Below are 10,220 nucleotides of genomic sequence, written 5' to 3'. Positions count from 1 at the left end.
ACCAGTAAAGCTGTCGTTGTTCATTATAACTTTATTTTGTTATAGTTTACTTACTACGGTTAGTGTGATAGGCTACATTGCAGATAGATTCAAGTCAAGAAAAAACAGCAATTTGTGTTAAGTGTCTATCGGACTGGTGATTCACTGTGTCATGTTGGAGCTTATTTCTGCAAGAGTGATAGTAGCCTACCACCAGTGATGGGCATTATCGGCGATAATTTACCGGCGATAATTATCGGCGATAAATTTTTATCGCTTATCGTTATCGCTCAACTATTTTTTCAGTTATCGTTTATCGTTATCGCCAAAGGCAATATTTGATTATCGCCGATAATCGCCGATAAATTTTATTTCGGATCAACACACAAGTGGAAAAACTATGAAAAGTAATATTTTTACTAGCCACCTAGTTAATGAAACTAAAATTGAAACCAGTTCTTCTTCAGTGCCTGAAGTGTGTGTGCACAGGTCGTTGTCAGGGGAAGGGGCACACCCCCCTGCAGCGACGGCCTTGACAACACAATAAATTTTAGAGTTGCAAATTGCAATGCAATGAAATGCCTGCAACAATTCTCTTGTTGTTTTGCTGCAATCGGCAATCGTGAGTGAATTTTACAACTAAAATGTAAGCGCAACTCTGATTGCAGCATCGTGCATTTTATCGCACTTTTCAAGATCAAGACTCTGGAGAGTGGGATTTTATTACATAGGCTTAGATTAGGGGCGTAGCAAGTTAAAAGTTGTTCCTGTTTAAAGTTAAAGAAAATTAGCCATGCAGTAAGCATGAAGTAGATAGGCTATGTATGACCGTCGAGAAAAGATGCAAAAACAATACAGTAGACCTATAGTTCAGTGCTCTCGCCAGAGCGAAAAAAGTAGGGAGGGGGGCACCTGCCTAAAGTGAGAGAGCACCAAAATGTTAACCTAATGAACAAGTCATAAAAAATCCGGTCACATAATAAGTTAAACGCCATAAGTTTTCGTGGGTCAACAATATTATGAATGCAGAATGGTAATTTTTCAAATCAAAGTTAACAAATAACTAATCAACATAATAAGAAATCGGTTTATAAGGAGAGGCCACAGAGACAAAAAACGTAACAAATAATAGTCTCGTGAATTTGAATGAAAAATCATTTAAAATTCAGCCAGAGAACTGGAGAAGCGCTGCAAACTCACTCAGTGAAATCCGAGGATCGGAAGCTCAGGGAGTTTATCAGAGAGTTTTTGGCATTAAATGGCTAATTTTAACATTGAAAATTCCGATATTGTTGTTCCGATATAAATTTCGTTTGATTTTGCGTTTTTTGGAATTTTTTCAATTATTCCTGACTTTGCTGTTTGTTTTGTTTTATCTTTATCCTGCATTGCGGGAAAGCGGACTTGAGCGCTATGCATCGGTGTACGCCTTCCGACGTACACCTGACCCACGCTGCAGCCGACGGCAATGTCTGTTTCCGGTTGTCTACTCTACTTATGACTTAAATTTGGTACTACCCATTACTCGAAATCGATCACTGGGTAGAGGCAATTATCGTAAAGTTTCTTGCCCAGAGAAACAACAGCAAGTGCGGGTGGCTGGAGTCGAACATGCAGGCTCTCGACTGCGAGCCCAACGCGCTAACCACTCGGCCACTGCTAACCACTCGGCCACTGCTGCCGACTGTAAACAGCCTTTGAAGCAGAAATTAAAATACAAAGTTTGGAATTTTTTATGGTATTTTCATTTGATTCAATTATTTTGCCTACTGCACGTAAGCGGCAGTGTAACTCAATTGATAAAAGCATCCAACTGGTATCTGAAGGTATAATTATAAGCACGGCGGTTACCTCAGTGGTTTGATTCTGGATCAAGAGGTTGAAGATTCGATACCCACTGCCGCTGTTGCGATTCTATTCATGCATAACTTACAAAATGTTTTGTCCCTTTACAGTAGCCTATAAAATGATTGATTATGTTCGATTTTTCGTCATGTTGATGAAAACAGTTCGTGCTGCATGGGATGGGGCAGGGCTAATCAAGAAAAAAAAAGTATCGTTATCGGACATTATCGGCGATAATTTATCGTTTATCGTTATCGCTTAACTTTTTTTTGATTTATTGTTTATCGTTATCGCTTTAGGCATTTTTCATTTATCGATTATCGTTATCGCTTAACCGAAAAATGAGTTATCGCGCCCAACACTGCCTACCACACACCCTTTGGACCCTATAATTGGTCATGCTTTGAAAATGGATTGTGAAACGCTGGTTGCAATGGAGAAAAATAAAGAAAATGGCCATATCACATGCATCCATACATCATGCCGTAATTTCTTGAGAAACCATGCGAGATCCAAGAAACGTCCAGCCTCAAGCAATGAACAATCCAGTAGCAGGACAGTATCGACCAGGTCAGAACAACAATCGTTCGACTTTAAAAAGCAGTGTTTTTACTGTGGATATAAAGTAGTTGTATGTTTGATGAACCGCACCCTGATCGAAATAACTTTGAAGAGGTGCGGACAAAATCGTCAGGAATATATTACGTAACACTTGCTTTATGCCAAAGTAGAGACGATGAACTTTCTAAAACTGTTCAGAAACGACTGCTTACTGCACACGACCTGGTGGTTGCTGAAGCCAGATACCATGTAGGCTACCATGCAGAACAAGGTTTGAAAATCCTGCTCAGTATTCAACACCTGGTCGTCCAACATCCACTGAAAAAATGACATTGTTTAATAATGCATATAAAAAAAATGGAACATGATATGGACTTGTACACCGTTGTCAGTATAGGATTGGAATCATGATATGATTACAGAATGCCACACAAACCGTATTGTTTTTCATATTTGCTTTCAGGAGGACCTTCACAATCGCTTTATTGATCTTCTCTGGAGCGCATTTTAGATCTTCAAGAAGTCACCCTCCAGGTGGTGGATACATGAGTGCGAAAACAATATCGCAATCTAAGCCAAAGTTTGTTGTAACCATGTTACCGGTGATCGACTTACACGCCACAGATTTAACAGGTTAACACTCGTTTCTATCGTTTGTGGTTGAACAGCGCCAAAAACTGAATGTCCGATTGGCATGTGTAACCTTCGACCAACAGCTTCACATAAAAGCATACGACATAAAGTCATCAAAGAACATGGGCGTATTTGTACGATTGGGCGGCTTTCACCAGCTTATGAGTTTTCTGGGATGGAGGGAAGTGGCTTGAGAAGAGCTCTTGAGACAGCATACGCTCCTGTAACTGTAGGTAGGGCACATGTTTAGTGGGAAGGCAGTTTCCCGCGCTGTTCGAGATCATCTGTTATGCGCAACAGCTATTCTGTCTCTTATGTTGGAAGAATTTTGGAGTGAGTTGACGCCCGGAGAGCAGAGTGCCTTGGAGAAATTGTATGACTCAGACAGTCCTTCTGATTATAATAATGATAACATTGGGCATAAGATAATGGCATTTTTCACCGATAAAAAGGAGCAGTTCACACGAGAATCACGTATATCAGCTCTGTGGTTGAGCTATGTTAATTACGTTTCAGTTGTGCTGGAGTTTATTCAAGCAGAGAGAACAAGCAACTGGTTACTACACATTTCTGCGTCAAAAAGCATGCTGAAGCTATTTGCTGCCACAGGTCACAACAATTATGCAAAAACATGTTGCCTGCATCTTTAAACAGTTGCTGAATTGCCAGAATTGGAAACAAGTCCCCCAGATGTCTACCAGCAATTTATGTACGGAAATCACGCCGTCAGGCATTTTAACAAACAATGGGCAGAATTCTGAACTGATTTGTCTATTAAACAAATTCTCATGAACTCTTTAAAAGGAAAAGGCGTAGTCATCGGCAAGGACACCACCGATAATGTATTAAGGGCGTGGAATAAAACCATGCACAGGTGTGCAGAAGTGACAGATGCACTCAGTACAGTCTCATCATTGTCAAATTCTGATGATAAACACAAAGAGGCATTTGCTGGAAGAATCAAACGTGATAATGATGATTTAAAAAATGTACAAACCTGGTTTCGTTCACATAATCCGTTGGAGTTCAGCTTATGGCTCTAGACTCAGGGTTGATTGATAACAACAACAGTATGTGACCTGTGACCGATCTGAGGAGATAGGGGCGTTTATCCAAATTGAACTTGATGATAAAACCTTTACTAATTGTTCCTTCAAGAGGAAGAAGCAAATAAATGCTATACAGACAGAGCCTTTATGCCAGTCTAAAAATTGGTCATAATACTATCACCATTGATCCATTAATACTCTTTTTGAGATTGGTTGTTGTCATAGAGAGGAAGCCAGAAAACGAAAATTGCAGACTACCGGTACTTATTCTACGAGTTATCACCGTACCCAATGTCACTGTTCAAAGATGGAGTTTTACGAACTGCGCAAAAATCAAAACTGAAGTCATACATCTTGCACAAAGTTGAAATGACAAAATAACCTGACTCCATTAAAATTATTGGTGGCGGTGCCTTGTTGTGGTGTTGTGACTGAAAGAAGAATGAGAAGTTCCATGAGTTCTTCAAAAAGTAGGCTACATCAGTTTTCTTCAGCACTTGCACGCCAACGTTATTGTTTTTGATGGTTACAAGGTTGGTTTTGAACCTTTATCCTCGGACTGACAAAGCCTTGACAGGTTATTCGTGATAGTTTCGCATACTTGTAGAATGTAGAGGCTTTTGACGCAGGGCCGGTTACAGAGATTGACAGAGTGAAGTTTCCGATTGTTGAAATGTTATTGCCGGGAAATTATTCCATCCATTACACACCTAGAGTCGAACCAGCGCAGCTTGATGAAGCTTCTTCGTTCACAAAGTCACGCGCTAACCAATTAAGCTATTGGGTGGACTCACATGGGAAACGACCACAGAAGTACGAGAAAATGGTCATGTCTAATCGTTCACCTGTTGATCCGGCTCTTCTTCCACTAGCACCACGAGCTGCATACTATCACGGCCACAGAGTATATCACCAGCTGAAAGTTTGGAGAACTTTAAGCAACTCAGATTTGAAACCATTGTCATGGGGTTGGCAGAAGAAAGATGACATGTTTTCTCCAGTCATGACGGATGTAGCTGCTGCACCAGAAGATGTTTTGAAAATCTTTCGATGTAGCTGCAAGGGATCATGTGACAGACTCTGCTCTTGTCGGAAAGCGGGCTTAACAGGCACATCGTCAAGCAAAGAATGACACGGTGTCAATCAAAGATTCCACCCATCAAAAACGCTCTGGTACGACGTCTCAAACTGTTGAATTGAATGATCAAAATTCTTGCCAAACTGAAAGGAACATCTTTTTCTCAAACTATACAAACAAAGATCCGACGTTACTGATGTCCTTTGCTTACTAGTGCATCATGCTATGTAGCCTATCGTGACTATTCTGATATCTTCTTGCCAAACATTACAAGAGGGAAAAACTACCAGCAAAGACAGTGCGACAGAGTTAGAGATGTTATTGCGAAGGTAGATGTTCTTGTTTTGGAGTGGCTGTGATACAACTTCAGAAGTTCATAAATTCGGCAAGATGTCTATTTGAGAAGTTGAAATCAAGCAAGTTTGCGAAATGTTGCCGATGTTTTCTGCGAAGACGACATGTCTCCACACCAAGTTGGCAGGCTTGGATACGGTACTTCGAACTTTTAAACTTGTCTACATATACTTTACCACAAATCACTAAACAGAAGTACGAGAAAATAGTCATGTCTAATTGTTCTCACATTGATCAAGCTCTCCTTCCACAATCACCACGAGCTGCATACCACCACGGCCTCAGAGTATAGCTTATCATCAGACATGCACAAATATTACAGTCGTGTTTGATGACGAATTGGGAGAAGAGAGAAATTTTATGGATGCGTTTGCATCACTTTGATTGAAATGTGTTTACATTTTATTTGAACTTAAAACTGTAAATGTCGTTTTTACATCTTCACAGCTGGTTTAACCCTAGCAAGACCGGGCTTTTTTGGCACTCCAGGACTGGGGGACACAGTGCTTTTGTAACAAAATACCTTATGAAATAGCACTTTAACTAAAACCTTCTTCACTACGTTCTAGATAGCTTTTATGTGTTGCTTACATATCCTTGCTTATAAAAAAAAAAACTTTTGTTTCGGTGAAATCTATCCTGTTATCTCCGTCTCGGTCAACTTTTACTCCCTTACACGTGTGATAAATACCTCCTAATTAGGTTATGTTTTATATTTTTGCTTTCCGATTGTTAGTTTGCTTTGTTGATAGAAATATTCCAATTTATGGTGTGTATTCCGTTACAAAGGTAACGTATTTTAGCTTATAATTGTATTATAATATAGAGCAAATTAGTGTTTTACCCCCCCGGCACATTTTTGACCGTAACCTTTTTTCTCCAAGGTAAAAAAAAAAAGACAAAACCCATCATTGAAAAGCTGATAAAATTATCTTTCCAGCGATATATCATACGTCTTTATAAGAATTTTTTCTAGGTTGACCGAAAATTCTACAGGACTAACATATGGTAGCCTTAAGATTATTGGAAAAGAGAAAACGTTTCTCATGTGCCCTAAAGTAAACAAAAAAGAAACGAAACAAAGATGCAATTTTCATAGGCAAAAAGATGTCCTCACTTTACTGATACATAAATAAGATGATGTAGCATTGGAGGTTTCGCCTTGTAGCCTATGTATACTCGGCAGAGGTGGGCAGTAGCGCGCTACGTTTGCAGCTCCACTAACAACGCCACTATTTTTTGGTAGCGGGTAGCGCGCTACTTTTATATGTTGGTAGCTGATAGCAGTAGCGCGCGCTACTTTGGCCCGAGCAGCGGTGGCGGGTAGCCTACTACATTTAAAGTAGCGAGTGCCTACCTCTGATGCTAGGGGGAAGCATCTCTGGGGAAAAATCTCTTTGTGATCTCTTTGTGACTTACTAAGGCCTAAGCTACAGTTAGGGCGGATTTTAGTACAACGTTGAAAAATCACAGCGAATTGTAGTAGAGTACTCTCTACGTAGAATCATTTGGTGTGCACATCTCATATGCAGTGTATTTGATGCGTCAACCATTGTTCAATTCAGTGGTTCTCAACCTTTTTGTCTTGGCGGACCCCTTTTGGTGTCCTCGAAGCTGTGGCAGACCGCCAAACAAATCTTATCTGATATTTTGGTATATTGCTTGTCTTAACAGAAACTTAATCAGAACAGAAACTTAATCAGAACTTAATCAGAACAGAAAATGTTATGTTTCGAAGAGATACAGTTGGAAGAATTTTTAACCTTCGTCTCGCGACGCACTTATGTCCATTGGCAAAGTTATGCAGGGGCGTAGTCAAGGGGGCAAAAGGGACAACTTTCCACCTACCGTGAAATATTTTAAATAAAAATTTCACACTGCCACTACCATTGATTAATCTGAAAGTAGCTTACTTTCAAAATACGCAACTTTAAAGAATTTGGTTAGAAGGTTCTGGGGAGAGGGTCCCCAAGACCCTTCTGTGGGTGTCCGCTTTCGCCGACTCCTTGTCGGGCTCACGCACGTGCAAAAATACTTATTTGCCACTTCTCCTCGAAATTTTGTGTTGGCTAAGGCCATGAAGTTATGTTATAAGGCTATAAGATATATGTTGGCACAGTAGCCTAATCCAGGGGTCACCAACCTTTTTTGCATGCGGGCCACTTTAGCACTAAGGAAAGCTGTGGCGGGCCGCTTTAATAAAATTTTAGGTAGGTTGACTCTTATGCTAGAAAAGAACGCAGTTTTTTTCTTTTTTGGCAAACATATTTTTTTATTTTTTTTTTGGCAAACATACAAACAGATGTAAGATTAAGAACTTATACAGTATACGTATGCTGTAACATTATTCTAAATTGATCACGACATACAGGTAGGCTACTCAGACAATCACTTTATCTGGTCCAGATTTTTACTAGAATGGGTAGCCTACGGATCTGACCAGATCTTTACCAGATCAAAAACTGATAAAGTGGCTGTCAAGGTAGGCAGAACCATGTCTACCTGGAGGTGCTGCCTAATTTGTCACATTTTGACTGGCGCTACTGCTACTGTTTGAATTTTCGAAGATTTGGTTATTTTTACGGACTCGTATTAATGTAAAAGCTTTTCGTTGCCTTGGGGAAGCAGTAATAAATGAAAAAAGAAGTTTAAAAAAACGTTAGCAAGCGGCTAACAGTCTTACTGATATTTTCTGATTCATGCGTCTTTGTTTTCATAGCCTGTTGACGCTAAAACCCTATTTGTCACCGGGGATGACCGTAAAATTTTTTTAAAACATTGCTTTCTGAATTTTTCATTCTAACAGTTATTAAGTTAGCGATATCTGAAAAAGTGTGCAAAATGTAATAAATTGGGCTGTATCTCTAGATAGCCATGATTCAACGTTAACAGAATCGCAACAAATGCCTTCATCCAACTGCATTACGCTTCAATCAAGACCGGAGCTGTTGAAAGGATAATTTAAGCTGGCTATATGACATGCTCCAGCCCTAAAGCAAGATGTTCATTAAAAAATGATAAAACCATTAAAAAATCAACTACATCGCAAAAATAGAAAATGCCCTTAAATTTATAAACTTGTCGATAAAAAGGTTATTCCACAAAAAACTGGAGTTGTCCCTTAAAAACAGAATACGTTGAAAGCGCACTGCCGCAAAAAATACGCTGGGTATCAGAACCACTGTGTTAAATTGTATTTCGAGCTACCTTTGATGTGATCTTGTTTTAAATTGTTTCAAGCACTCGTATCACGTCTTTGTCAAATTTTGCTCCTAATTTATAAACGCAATTTATCATTGAAAGTTGAAAACTTGTAACTTAATAAAATTGATAGTACTTCTACAGTCCTTTTGTTTTAGTTTGTTGTCTTCAGTGCTTTTTTGCATATTTAACACTCAACATTCTTGAAGTATTAGACGCTTTGTGGAAGAAAATGAGTGACCGAGAGATGTTGAGTTATCCTTTGCTAAATCATTTATTTTTCCATCATAAAGAGCAAGCTTAAAAATTGTTCTGTAATTTATTCAATGCTGAGTTTTCATACTGTACAACATGCGTGGTACCTCGTTGGAAACTGCCCTGAAAAGTATCTAGTACAAGAAGTGGTTACTTATGAAATGAAATGTTTAATTTTCATGATGATTAGTTAATAAAATATGTGTATGTTGCTTAATGCTTTGTTGAATTGGTAGATAATGTGCATGTTAGAATGCTTGTCATAACATTTAACCTTTAACCTTCGTTCGGCTACATGGAATAACTCTAGGCTACCGATTTCAATTTTAAAATACGATCAACTCTTTTCATGAAACCTCAGAGACCTGGAATTTTCTGATATTTCTACGTTAGATTATACAGACTAAATTTCAGTAAAAAAATATTTTGTTGTTATCGAAATTGAGAATGAGTTGTTTTTATACCCTTAACCCTTTATCCTGTGACGTATTTTGGCCAGTTGACTTGCGGACGGGGGGGTCGGTTCGACATTATCACTTTGAGCTCGTGTAACTCAAAAACTACGCAAGATAGATCAATCAAATTTTCACATGGTGCAGATAATTTATCTGACAACATAACATCGAAACTCTTTTGCAATTTGTTCAACAGCGCAACTTGAAAAATCAAATAATTTGATGGTTGGTAATATTTTTTTATTTGACTTGAGAAATTGCTTCGTAATTAACTTATAATTGAGTGTGACGGGTTAATTCCATTGTGTAGATTTTAATCTCTTACGCGGAGACGTCGTCCACGCTTCAATGAAATCGTAATTGGCGTCCGACTCGCGTTTGCTTGTTGTTTTGCCGGAGGCATTGTAAAAAAAATTTGCTTTGTTTCAACATTTGCAGAGAATGAGACAAAATCACCACAAAAAAACTATTTCAAGTTCTTTTTGAGTCACATGTTTATAGTCTACACTTTTTCAAACGTACTGTCATTACTTGATATTGGAACTAAATCAAGCAAATTTTTTTTCACATTCACACTGTCGAATTTGGTTATGCATGATCAAGAAACACTTTGTATTTCACAGCACATCTCAGGAAGCTATTTATTCGTTTTTAACATTATTTCAACGTCTAAAGACGTTGAATCGATGTAAAAAGTGTCTGATTTGCTGTCTGGGTAGCGGTTGAATACAGAAAAGTAAGGTAGCCTGTGGTGTCACGTGGTATTTGAACAACAACCTATCCAAAGGTAGTGACTTGCTTCGATAGGAG

The sequence above is a fragment of the Aplidium turbinatum genome, chromosome 1, assembly GCF_918807975.1.
Source record: "Aplidium turbinatum chromosome 1, kaAplTurb1.1, whole genome shotgun sequence".
NCBI classification, from domain to species: Eukaryota; Metazoa; Chordata; class Ascidiacea; order Aplousobranchia; family Polyclinidae; genus Aplidium; species Aplidium turbinatum.
Note: the sequence above shows the minus strand (reverse complement) of the source record.